At 45.6% G+C, this 14,207-nt stretch overlaps 1 protein-coding gene across 1 annotated transcript in view; it reads right to left on the bottom strand.

Annotated features, from left to right (window-relative positions):
* Positions 1-13,960, bottom strand: part of SINHCAF (SIN3-HDAC complex associated factor) — a 44,757-nt gene extending 30,797 nt beyond the window's left edge. The window contains exon 1 of the mRNA XM_049783850.1: positions 13,867-13,960. The gene's annotated coding sequence lies outside the window, so the exon portion shown is untranslated. The remainder of the gene's footprint in view (positions 1-13,866) is intronic.
* Between the last annotated feature and the right edge of the window lie 247 nt (positions 13,961-14,207).

Below are 14,207 nucleotides of genomic sequence, written 5' to 3'. Positions count from 1 at the left end.
GAAAAATTAAAATCACATGGTCATATCAATAGACGCAGAAAAAGCATTTGATAAGGTTCAACACCCATTCTTGATGAAAACTCTCAGCAAGATAGGAATAAAAGGAACCTTTCTCAATATAGTTAAGGCCATCTACCACAAGCCAATGGCAAATATTATCCTCAATAGAGAAAAACTAAAAGCCTTCCCTCTACATTCTGGTACAAGACAAGGCTGTCCTCTCTCACCACTCCTATTCAACATAGTACTGGAAGTACTTGCTATAGTGATTAGGCAAGAAAAAGATATCAAGGGAATCCAGATAGGAAAGGAAGAAGTCAAGCTCTCCCTGTTTGCAGATGACACGATACTCTACTTAGAAAACCCTAAAGACTCTACCAAAAAGCTTCTAGAAATAATAGATTTATATAGCAAAGTGGCAGGCTACAAAATTAACACACAAAAATCAAAGGCCTTTTTATATACCAATAATGATAGGGAAGAAATGAACAATAAGAGAACAATCCCATTTACATTAGTGCCACACAAACTCAAATATCTTGGAGTCAACCTGACTAAAGATATGAAGGATCTATACAAAGAAAACTATAAAACACTGCTCCAAGAAATAAGAGAGGACACGCGGAAATGGAAACACATACCCTGCTCATGGATTGGCAGGATCAACATCATTAAAATGGCAATACTTCCGGGCTCGGAGAGATAGTACAGCGGCATTTGCCTTGCAAGCAGCCAATCCAGGACCAAAGGTGATTGGTTCGAATCCTGGTGTTCCACATGGTCCCCCGTGCCTGTCAGGAGCTATTTCTGAGCAGACAGCCAGGAGTAACCCCTGAGCACCTCCGGGTGTGACCCAAATACCAAAAAAAAAAAAAAAAAAAAAATGGCAATACTTCCAAAAGCATTGTACAGATTTAACGCAGTTCCTCTAGGGATACCCATGCCATTCTTCAAAGAAGTGGATCAAACACTTCTGAAATTCATTTGGAACAATAAACAACCTTGAATAGCTAAAGCACTCCTTGTGAAAAGGAATGTGGGAGGCATTACTTTCCCCAATTTTAAGCTGTATTACAAAGCAATAGTTATAAAAACAGCATGGTATTGGAATAAAGACAGACCTTCAGATAAGTGGAATAGGCTTGAGTACTCAGAGAATGTTCCTCAGACATAAAACCACCTAGTTTTTGATAAAGGAGCAAGAAATCCTAAATGGAGTAAAGAAAGCCTATTCAACAAGTGGTGTTGGCACAACTGGTTAGCCACTTGCAAAAAAGCAAACTCAGACTCCCAGCTAACACCATGTACGAAGGTAAAATCCAAATGGATAAAAGACCTTGATATCAGATCTGAAACTATAAGGTATATAGAACAACTGTAGGTAAAACACTTCAGGACATTGAGACTAAAGGCATCTTTAAGGAGAAAACAGCACTCTCCAAACCAGTGAAAGAAGAGATAAACAGATGGGACTATATTAAGCTGAGAAGCTTCTGCATCTCAAAGGAGATAGTGCCCAGAATACAAAAGCCACCCACTGAGTGGGAGAAATTATTCACCCAATACTCATCAGATAAAGGACTAATATCCAAAATATACAAGGTATTGACAGAACTATACAAGAAAAAAAACGTCTAACCCCATCAAAAATGGGGAGAAGAAATGAACAGACACTTTGTAAAAGAAAAAATGCAAGGGGCCAGGCGGTGGTGCTAAAGGTAAGGTGCCTGCCTTGCCTGCGCTAGCCTCGGACGGACCGCAGTTCGATCCCCCGGCGTCCCATATGGTCCCCCAAGCCAGGAGCGACTTCTGAGCGCATAGCCAGGAGTAACCCCTGAGCATTACCGGGTGTGGCCCAAAAACCAAAAAAAAAAAAAAAGAAAAGAAAAAATGCAAATGGCCAAAAGGCACATGAAAAGATGCTGAACATCACTAATTGTCAGGGAGATGCAAATCAAAACTGCTATGAGGTAGCACCTCACGCCACTGAGATTGGCACACATCACAAAGAAGGAAAACAAGCAGTGCTGGCAGGGATGTGGAGAGAAAGGAACTCTTTTTCACTGCTGGTGGGAATGCCGTCTAGTCCAACCTTTATGGAAAGCGATATGGAGATTCCTCCACAAACTGAAAATTGAGCTACCATATGATCCAGCTATACCACTCCTAGGAATATACCCGAGGAACACAAAAATTCAATACAAAAATCCCTTCCTCACACCTATATTCATTGCAGTGCTATTTACAATAGCCAGACTCTGGAAACAACCAAGATGCCCTTCAACAGAAGAGTGGCTAAAGAAAGTGTGGTACATATACACAATGGAATACTATGCAGCCGTCAGGAGAGATGAAGTCATGAAATTTTCCTATACATGGATGTACATGGAATCTATTATGCTGAGTGAAGTAAGTCAGAGGGAGAGAGAAAAACGCAGAATGGTTTCACTCATCTATGGGTTTAAAAAAAATGAAAGACATTTTTAACAGTATCTCAGAGACGAGAGATGAGGGCTGGTAGGAGCAGCTCATGACATGAAGCTCATCACATAGAGTGATGAGTGCAGTTGGAGAGATGACTACACTGAAAACTATCATAACAATGTGAATGAATGAGGGAAGTAGAAAGCCTGTCTCGAGTACAGGTGTGGGGGTGGGGTGGGGATTAGATAGATCTGGGAAATTGGTGGTGGGAATGTTGCACTGGTGAAGAGGGGTGTTCTTTTCATGACTGTAATCATACAACTATAATAATATTTGTAATCACAGTGTTTAAATAAAGATAATTAAAAAAAATAAAATTGTCAAGGGTCTGGGGAGATGACTCAAAGGGCTGGAGTGCAGGTTTAGCCCCAGGTTCAAGCCCTGGCACCACCTGCCATGGTTATTAAAAAAAAACAAGTCAGTGATTATGTTCCAGGGACTGGATTTACTCTGCACCTGCACACATGGTGCCTGTGTTCAATCCCCAGAACTGCAAATAAGCAAAACAATTTTTATTCTAAAAAGTAAAATAATTTTGTTTCAATGAATCATATCATTTCAAAATGCATTTCAAACCTGCTACCTCTAATGTCCCCTTGAGAAGAGAGAGAAAAGGACTACAGAGACAGGCAGGGGAGAGGATGAGAGGGAATAAACTGGGGACATTCTTAGAGAGAAATGTGCATTACTGAAGAGTTGTACATTATAAGACTGAAAGTCATGAACAACTTTGTAAATATTTATTTCACAGTGATTCAGTGAAAGAATCTTTTGGGAGTAGGATTCATTGGAGTCACAGCCGGTGGTGCTCAGGGTTTACTCTTGGTTCTAAGCTGAGGGTCATTCCTGGTGGTGCTTGGGGAACCATATGGGATGAAGAAGATTGAATCCAGGTCAACTGCTTGCAAAGCAAATATGCCCTACCCGCTGTGTTATTACTCTGTCCACTAAAGAATTTATTTATTTTTGAGTCACACCTGGCTACTCCTGGCTCTATGCTTAGAAATCGCTCCTGGCTCACTCTGGGGACCATATGGGATGCTGTAATTCAAATTCAAACCACCATCTATCCTGGGTCCACTGAGTGCAAGGCAAATGCCCTTCTGCTATGCTATCTCTCCATCCCTTCATGTTTACTTTTTAAGTTAGTTATTTATTTGGTTTTGGAAGCATACCCAATGTCATTGATGGCTTACTCCTGACTCTTTGCTCAAGGATCATTCCTGGTGGGTTCAGGAGACCATAGGAGATGCTGTAGGTTAGGTGTTTAAGACTTGCTATCCTATCAGTACCTAATAGCACTTGTGATATTATTGCTCCAGCCCCCAGTACCTCGTGTTTAGAAGGAGGATTTGTGACTAGTTGGGAGGAGAAGTTAGCAAGGACTTTTTAGAGAGTATGGAATTTATGGAGCTGGAGTGATAGCACAGCAGTAGGGTGTTTGCCTTGCACACAACCAACCCAGGACAGACAGTGGTCTGATTCCTAGCATCCTTTATGGTCCCCCGAGCCTGCCAGGGGGTGATTTCTGAGCGTGAAGCCAGGAGTAACTCCTGGGCACCGCCTGGTGTAACCCAAAAATAAACAAAAAAATAGAGAGTATTGAATTTGAATTTATTCATGCATTTCATGCATTTTTCTATTCACTAGACAAATACCAGTCTGTCCTAATTGCCAGACTGTGAGCATCTAATGATAAGTGAGGTAGAGAGAATCATGGGATTCCAAAGGGAGACTTTCCCCCCAGATGACACAAATAGACTTACGAACAATGAAAAAGAAAAGCAAGAGGCTTCTAAAGCAGGATTCTGTCACCTGTAGATAGAAGAAGCTCTGGGGTGGGGGTGAAAGACAGTGCCAGCAGGATTAGGTGCTGGTTGAAGAGCAGGAGGGACACTAAGTGGGCCGTATCAGGACCAGATGCTCAAGATACAGTTGTGTGGCCTTGGCATGTCTTGAGGTGGGAACCACCACCACCACCACTTCCTCTCTGCTCCTGCAAACAGGCACCAGGTACCAGAGAAAATCAAGGCTGAGCCCCTCGATCTGAAGTGGAGAACAGAATGGTCGCAGAGACAGCCTCTGAATAGATTAAGATCAGTTTCAAGAATACATACTGCTTCTGTGACCTTTTATCCTAAATGTGAGTAAGAAAATAATCTCCCTGTTAATAATAGGGTAGCTTCTAGGAAGAATCTCTGATCTAATTCAAGTAATTTGTGAGGGCTGAGGACTTTGTAACTATTGTTGAAAAACACATTTTTCAGAAAACGTTTCTGTGTTTCTTCAATCAGAACAGTGCCAGGCATGTTAGGATGAATTTCAGATATTAAGTAACTTGAGCATTTCTGGCTCAGTTTCTGAGCATTGCAGCATATCTTCCTGGCATGGTAAACAGAATATAAACAAAATAAGTTCTAGGTTTGGGTGTGGCCCCCAAACAATAAGATAAATAAGTTCTAGTTAACCTTTTTTTGTTTGTTTGTTTTGGGTCACACCCGGCGATGCTCAAGTTACTCCTGGCTCTACGCTCAGAAGGCACTCTGGCAGGCTTGGAGGACAATATAGAATGCTGGGATTCAAAGAGGGGTCCATCCTGTATTGGCCGCATGCGAGGCAAATGCCTTACTGCTGTGCTATCGCTCTAGCCCAACAGTTAACCTTTATAGAATGACATCCAGTAGTGCTTAGGGCTAAGTCCTGGCTCTGTGCTCAAGGGTCATGCCTGGCAGTGCTCTAAGAAACATATGGAGTACCAGGGATTGAACTTGGGTTGATAATAATAATAATAATAATAATAATAATAATAATATCATTATTGTTGTTGTTACTGCTATTATTAATTTGGGGTTGGGGCCTCCCCCAGTAGCACTTGGGTGTCCTGGTTTTGGAGCTTGAGGATTGATTCTCAGTCCCCTACACACTGCCAAGAGTAATTCCTGATTGAAGAGCCAGGAGTCATCCCTGGGCACCCTAGCACTTCTGGGTATGACCCCAAAACAAAAATAAATCACACATAAGAATGAAAGTTGGGGCTAGAGAGATAGTATGGAGGTAAGGTGTTTGCCTTTCATACAGAAGGTTGGTAGTTCGAATCCCGGCATCCCATATGGTCCCCTGAGCCTGCCAGGAGCAATTTCTGAGCATAGAGCCAGGAGTAACCCCTGAGCAATGCTGGGTGTGACACAAAAACAAAACAAAACAAAACAAAAAAAGAATGAAAGTCAAGGATATTACTCTCTCAATGTGTTTGTATATTTTGACCTCCTTAAGTCTTTGAGTCTAAGGGTACTTTTGTTTATTTTTTAATTTCCTTAGCATCAGTGGGATTTTATTTGTTTTAGTGTTTTGTTTGTTTGGGCACTGCACCTGACAGTCAGTGCTCAGGGGTTACTCTTGGCTCCTGGTGTGCTAGGGGGACCATATGGGATGCTGGGGATTGAACCCAGGCTGGCCACCTGTAAGGCAAATGCCCTCCCTGCTGTGCTATGACCCTGAATATAAATTTTTTTTGTTTGTTTTTGGGCCACACCCGGTGATGCTCAGGGTTACTCCTTGCTCTGCACTTAGAAATCGCTCCTGGCTTGGGGGACCATATGGGATCAAACTGCAGTCCATCCTAGGTTAGCGCGTAGCAAGACAAATGCCCTACCGCTTGCGCCACCTCTCCGGCCCCCTGAGTATAATTTTTTTAGAAAAGCTACTCTATAAACTTATATAAATACGTTACAAGACTAAGAAAAGCACCTGCCAGGCCCCAGGCAGCGCTAAGAGACAAGTCGCAGAGCTGGATTTGGGTGAATGTGTATGCTGAGCTGCTCCTGGGGCTCCCTACCCATCTGGTCTGGCAGCATGTGTGCCCGAAGGTGGCAGTGATGTTCCTGCCATGCAACTGCACAGCTGAGCACCCGTTTTCTTCTAGACCCCCCTCTCAGGACCAGCTTCATGTAGCCTGGGTTCTGGTCCTAGTGTGCCTCTCCTTGGGGACAGGGTCATCTCGGTCCCTCAGTGACAGAGACTTTCTCTGACATATGGAAATAGGAGCAGGTGTGAGTGAGGGCACAGGGCATGTCCAGGGTAAAACATGCCCCCAGGTTTCTTCTTGCTGTCTCCCACAGTAACCTGCCTCCACCCCCATCTGAGCCCTTCCAATCTTCCTCCCTTCCTCCACATCCTCCCTGGACTTTGGCTCCTGTACATACTGGGTCTGACAAGTGTCCACGTGAGAAGTGTTCACGAACTCTAGACCCAAGCCTTTGCTGCCCAGAAGGGTGTGATAGCACCCCCTGATCTCTGCTCCAATTCCATTTCAGGGTAAACTAACTATCTCAGCCTCCACAATGATGAACCCAGACCACCCTTGTGAAGCTCCATTTATGAAATATTCCTTCCAGGCTCCTCTACTGTGAAGCTGGCTGCAAACTATCCCCACTTCTCCATAATGGGTTTGTCAATTGTACACACACATGTCACGTTTGATTTATCCCTTCATGACTGGTGGACACGTGGGCAGCTTCCACATTTCAGGCACAGAGAATACCTATGAACAGAGATATGAACCTATGAACACACATACCTGTGCAAGATAGTACTTTAGATTATTGGGGGCATATACCCAGAAGAAAAATTGCCGAATCATACAGTCATTATATGAGGGAGAAGTTAATTCATACCCTGCTATGTTCAAGCTCTATGCTGAAGGATTACTCCTGGCAGTGCTCTGGGAACCATCTGTCTGTCTGACACACACACACACACACACACACACACACACACACACACACACACACACTGGCTCTATGCTCAAGGATTACTCCTGGCAGTGCTCTGGGAACCATCTGTCTGTCTGTCACACACACACAGCTGGTACTGAGGGCTTAGTCCTGCCTCTGTGTTCAGGAATCATTCAGATTCAGATACAATTTCCAGAAACAGAGTAAGTGCCTTACCTATTCTACTATCTCTCCAGCCCCGAGAATAGTGAATTTTTTTCATATTTTACTTCTGCATAGGTTAAAGATGATCATCGGGAGATGACTTAGCACTAGAGTCTTGCCTGTGTGAGGCCTTGATTTGAACCCCTGGCACTGATAAAATAGTAAATAAGAACACGTGTATCTGTTTTCCTGTGTATTGAGCCCTGCTTGCTTTCCAGGGCTACACTCTACTGGTCTATGGTAAACCATCCTTGTATTTTGGTGCCACATTTTTGGTCTATTGGGATTTTGTTAAGGATTTTTACAGCTGCATTTAGAGGGGATCATGTCCTGCCATGGTTTTTCTGACTTTGTATGTCTGACAACAGCCAGAGATGCTGTAAGTCTCCATCTCACAGACATAGAAGGGCAGTCCTAACAGAAAGTAGGCCATACCACTCATTGGTACCATGGGCTGTGGTATCAGTCTGTGTGAGCACAGCTTATGATGTTAGCACCAACAGAAAAACCACCCAAAATTTTAAAATATGTCCTACTAGAGGCTGGAGAGATAGTACAGGGAGCTAAGGCGCTTATATTGTACATGGCTAACCTGGGTTTAATCTCCAGAACACATGTGATCTCCCAAATCATGCTAGGAAGGATCCCCGCATTCAGAAACAGGAGTAAGGCCCAAGCACCACTGGATGTGATCCAAGAATCAATAAGTCTATAAGGAAATAAAGTAAAATCAAAGACATCATGTCAAGGACTTAGGAGAGAACCCAAGGTGCTGTAGCAGGTGCTTTGTATGCAGGAGCCCCACCCATGTTGAATCCCAGACCCTCATGTTTCGTGAGCACTGCTGGGAGCAACCCTAAAGCCAGGAGAAGGCTCTGAGGACCATGGGTGTGGCCCCCAAATAAGCAAAACACCAAAGTAAAAAAGCCACTGCCATACCATGGACCAATAGAAACAGAATTTATGCAAGTGAAACTGTCTCAGTGCAAAGAGAGAAAGTGGTTGTCAGCTCATTGTAAAATACAGTGAGAGTCCAGCACAGCTTGGTTCTCCCACACCTGATTCTTGGGATTTCCACAGCACTTTACAAGTACCAAACATCTTCTAATACTTACAACACTGCTCACATCGTGAGGTTTCTGAGTTCAGAAGTGGAATCAGAATCTCTAGAGAAGAAAAGTGCTAAGATCAGGCCTGTGGTGCTGTGGGAGCCTGGGTGTGAGCTCAGAATGAGGGAAGACCATGAGGGCTCCTGGACAGACATTTGTCTAGACCTGCTGTGCTACAAGAGACACAACCTGGAAACAGCACAGGATTCTCAGCTCACCCCTCAGGCCCCTCATTATCTTTCTCAGATCTCCGTCTCCCCCTTCTTTGAAAGGAACCCTTATTGAACAATTACAGAGCAAAGTGGACAGTGATCTGGAAAAATGAAGGGTTTTTTTTTTTTTTTTGGAAAAATGAAATTTACCTTGGGAAATTCTTCATGTTTCCAGAGTGCCCTAGAGATATGGCAAAGGGATTACTTGCCTTGCACACAGGGTTAGATCCCTGGCACCACATTTATCCCACCATGATAGCGACACATACCCCTGAGCATTTCTGGTGGAGATCAACCTACCCATATAATAATAAAAGAGTTTGTCTTGGTGCTCCCCAACTCTCCTGGATGTGTAAAAAGAAAATGGAACTGACCCTGCTGACAGCTTTTGATAAAACATGATTTCCTCAAGCTGGGAAGGAGTTGAGTGGTCACAGCAGGAATGTGGCTGGACAGGACTTACCATTTTATGGAATTTCAGAGAAATTGCCCTTCAGGGAGACTCATTTTCTTCCATATAGCTTCCTCTTAGCCAGACAGGCATTTGCATGATGTGACAAAACCAATGTTTATGTGTATATATGTATGATATTAGATGATGTTTCACATTTCTTTGTAGTTCCTTTTTTTTGTTGGGTTATACCCAGCAGTGCTTAGGGCTTAATAAGGACTCAGGGGAACATATGCGGTGCCAGAGATCAAACTGGAGTCTTCTGAGTGTAAGGCAAGTACCTTAACTCCTGTATTACCTCTATCTTCATTCTTTTTCCATCCTTTATACTAACTTGCAGAATTTGGAGCCAGAGACAGGACAGAGATGTGAACACTTACCTTGCATGTGGCTGACCTGAGTTTGATCCCATAACTAATATACATAGGCCCCAGTAATACCTCCAGGAAGGATCCCTGAGTTCAGAGTCAGAAGTCAGCCCTGAATGCTGATTAGTATGGCTGAAATTCTTTCCCAAAGAATCTAGAGATCTTGATGGGTATTGGTTGTGCTGAAAGTTTCACAGAAATAAGCATTGTCATTACACCAGGGTTAAAGGTACAGACTTTGCACAGGGCCCAGCTCAGGTTCAGTCCCTGACACCACACCATTCCCAAAGCACCTATTTGTGTGGCCCTGAAGGTCCTCCACCATAAGATCCTTGCATCAACTGGAAATCCCTGTTGATTAAATGTCCCCACCAAAAAACACAAAACAAAATAAAGATGCCAAAAACAAAAAACACAAAGCAAAATAAAGATGCCAGTTGGAGATGGTGTCAATATCCATCTGCCAGAGTTCTCCAAAAAGCCAGATCTGGTTGTAAGATGCATGTCTATACCTGCCTGCTGTGGAGCAGATATCTGGGAAGGGGCTTGTTAAACCATCAGTGTAACGAGCAGGTCAGATAATGAAAGGTCAGGAAGACTGGTGCTTGAACTCACAAGGAATTCTGTAGAATATTGTGTATCACATGGAACCATGCAGAATCATCACAGAATTATCATGAAAAATCATGCAAATAATGTGGAATCATACAGAATCATGCACAAAACAGGCCGCCTTGGCATCTTGAGGTAGAACTATGCCTTTTGTTTTTGTTTGGGGCCATACTCAGTGATGCCCAGGGGATGGAACTCAGGTCAATTATGTACAAGACAATTGTGCTCCCCTCTATTACTCTCCCCAGCCCCAGAAGGAAAGATGTCCTTCTGGGAAACCTACTTTTGTGCTTCAAATCTTTTGTTGGGACCTTCTAGGAACCTCTAGATCAGGATAAAATTGTTCTTGTACTGATGATACTCCCAGTGTCACCTCACCTGTTATGTTCTTCCTGCACAAGGCCCTAGAAACCAAACTCATCCCCCCAAAGTCCAAGTGAAGCTGCACAATGAACCACACTCACATCCTAACCCTCCCTCCAGTGTCCCTCAGTAAACACACAGATTTGAGGCAGCACCAGAGAGTACGAGATTCTGAATGTGGGTGTACTCTGGGGGTGGCATGGTGGTGGGGTAGTCTCTTCCATGCCTGGGAATGTTCTGGATGACAGCCCTGCATGACCTGGACTCACTCCACAGCTGTTTTCCTGGGCCTCCCCTTCTGTCTGGGGTTCACTCTCCACTGCTCAGCACGTAGGTGTGACGGTAAATTACAAGCTTGGCTTTTGGCAGCGGTAATAGGCACAACGAAGGCGGGAAGACTGCCCCAGCCCTGCCAGGTATGAAATGGAGCCTGGATACACTTCACTTACTCTAGGAGTCCTAACTTGCTGCCAACAGAAACTTCAAGAGGCACTTTCTGCAATTAATATGGTAACTATTGCTAATGGCTTTGTTTTTCCCCAGAGGAACCACCCTCGGTCATTAGGCTTTGGTCCTGATAAACTGGTTTTCAGAACAAAGTTGATCCACAGTCAGAACACTACAGCAGCTGGCCCCCCACAGTGAACCTGGGGTCTCTCCCAAACCTTCCCTGATTGCACTGGAAAGAGCACAGCAAACAGTGTCCTGCAACCCCCAAACCAAACCTGAGCCTCTCTTCTCTCTACCCCCCAACACCTGCAGATTCTTGACCACCTGCAGAGATGCCCAGGGCAGCCCCAAAGCTGCCTCTACTACAGAAAACCATATACAGGCAGTGAGAAGAGTCCTCAAAACACAACAGAAATTGCTGCCAATCTGCATATCCTGCTCTGGGTATGCCCTGAAAGACAAAGCAGTGGCAGAAGAGCTGAAAGCCCCTGTATACTGACTGAGAATAGTCCCAATGCCCAACAGCAGATGGCAGGGAAGGAGAGCTGGACTAGGGCCAGGGAATCAGTACAGAGATTGCCCCAACCCCAGTTTGATCCCCCGAAATTCCTGCCTTTTCCAAGCATCACTGGGTGTGGCCTTGGAACCCTTTGAGCACTGCAGGGGTGAGTCTGGTGGTACTTGAACCCTACTGTCAGGGTAACACTGGAAGAGGCCCTGGGATCCCAAGCACTGCTGGGGAGGCCAACAAACATATGGTTTATACACACAGTCAACTGTTCAGTGTTAGCTCTGATAGTGCTGTGGGCTGGAAGATCAAGACACCAGAGATCGAAACAGGCAGCAGTGGAGCCTGCTCAATCCCTGAACACAGCTGGGAACAACCCCCCACCCCCACCCCAGCACCACACTGAGGTTACTCAGCAGCAGAACACTGGCCCTGACTTTGAGTCCCAGGCACCAAGTGCAATTCTGAGTACCACTGTGTGCCACCCACTAGGAAAGAAAGAGGGCACAGATCCCAGGTTTGTGCCTGATGCGGGACACACAGAAACCAAGAAAGTTGGCAGAAATAAGCTCTGGGACTGGGGATCACACAGTAGACCCCACAGGGAGGGACATGGAGCCAGGACCTGAGGAGGCATTTCCACCCGAGTTCAGGCAGAAGACAGAGGGTGATTTGTGACTCGTACCACTAGATATACCGCCAAGTACAGTGGTGCTGCAAGTAGAAAGAGAAGAACCACTTAGACCCATGATTTTCTGGGAGGGGAAGCCACACATCTCAGCTGGTCAAAAATCTGCAGGTGTTGGCGTGGGTCCCAAGCCACCTGCACTCAAGGTTGCAGTGGCTGGACAGGTGAGTCCCCGTCCCGTCCCCCCCCCACCCCCCCCCCCCCCCCCCCGCTCCATTCACTGCCACTTGAAAGCAGACCTGGGCCTTCACCACCCTCAGCTCTGGCCTTAGCTCGTCTCTCCCTCCCTCACAGTCCTGAATGACAGACCAGCAGGCTCCACTGGTGCTTCTAGCATCTTCTGTCAAGAGTCAAAGGGCATCCATCTCTCTGCCTCCTGCTGCGCTGTGTTCCAACTAAATTGCCTCTGGGGCCCTTCCATTTGGGCATCATTCAGCATCCACATGTTATAAAATTCTCTCCTCTCGATTTTTTTTGGGGGGCCACACCCGGCGGTGCTCAGGGGTTACTCGTGGCTGTCTGCTCAGAAATAACTCCTGACAGGCACGGGGGACCATATGGGACACCGGGATTCTAACCAACCACCTTAGGTCCTGGATCGGCTGCTTGCAAGGCAAACACCACTGTGCTATCTCTCTGGGCCCTCTCTCCTCTCGATTTTAACTCTTAGGAAACATATTAACTATTCTTCTTTGTGGGCACTGGGCAGACTGGGTCTGTGGTCCAGGCTGGGGCCAGGGTGGGAATAACTGAACCAGCTGTCTAAGCTTTGTTTTAAAGCCTGCAGTTACCCTGGCAGACACGGGATTTGCAGAAAAGGTGCTTGACTTTGTGGTCAGTCGCATGACCTTGGCATGTTTTTCCTATCACCAGGGGGTGCGGTAGTGGGCTCACTGGTGCCTCCCACATCACATTCATTCCCTGTAGTTGTCTCCCCACATGTGGTTATTGCTCCAGTAGGCACGGAAACTGCTGACATCAAGACTCTCCCTGGCTGTACTGTGTGTCCACAGATCTTCATGGCTCATTGGACAAAAGCTCTAATGTCATTGGGCAGTTAGTTACCTTTTGTTTCCTGTCCATAAAGGAACTCTTAAATATGAAAACTTTGTTTTTAACCTGTGTGCAGGTGACTATGTGCATGTGTGCCTGGAAGTGTGTGTCTGTGTACTGTGTGTGTCTGGGGGGTTGGTCACACCTGGAGATCTTTGTTCCTGGTCATGGAGCTGAGCCTGGCCCAGAACCTCATACAAGCCTCACATGCTGTGCATGTTTCACTGTGTGAGCCACATCTGCCTCCTGTTTGGAAACACTTGAAAAGGCAATCACAGGTCTCACAAGGCCTTCATGCAGAGATTTACAGTGGTCCCCTGCTGATCTTCACACCAAACTAGTCAGGTCTGCAATGTCATCCTGTCACCTGGATCTCCACTCCTCACTGCCCAAGCTGGCATCTCCATCCCTCTCCTCAGCACAGCCCAATACTACCCAGATTGTTCCCGGAGGGAGACCATAGTCATTTTGCTTCTTAGCGAAACATTGCACACAGGTGCCTCTCCTTCCCCGGCCCCCTAGCCCTCCTAGTGCTGGTACACTCAGGGGCCAAATCTCTCCTAGCATAGCCATATGCAGGTGTCACTCCCTGTGAAATAAATTACACGAGTTGTGAGATCACCCCACATACCTTATTTCCAACCCCAGACTGAAGGATCTGATGCAGGTAGTGTAGTCATGAAGAATTAATAAACCAAGCCAGTCAGGAAAGAATCATGGGGGCAGGAGAGGAGGTAAGGCGCTTGCCTTTCATGCAGAAGGTCATCAGTTTGAATCCCGGGGTCCCATATGGTCCCCCGTGACTGCCAGGAGCAATTTCTGAGCATTGAGCCAGGAGTATCCCCTGAGCACTGCCGGGTGTGACCCAAAAACCACACACACACACACAAAAAAAAAAAAATCATGGAGTCAATGGCTTTCACCTCGTGATATTTCTCAGCGTGCCTAGCCAAAACTGACCTGACTTTATTA

Source organism: Suncus etruscus, chromosome 11 (assembly GCF_024139225.1).
Source record: "Suncus etruscus isolate mSunEtr1 chromosome 11, mSunEtr1.pri.cur, whole genome shotgun sequence".
Taxonomy (NCBI): domain Eukaryota; kingdom Metazoa; phylum Chordata; class Mammalia; order Eulipotyphla; family Soricidae; genus Suncus; species Suncus etruscus.
The sequence above is the reverse complement of the archived record's forward strand: the minus strand, read 5'-3'. Positions and strand labels throughout refer to the sequence as shown.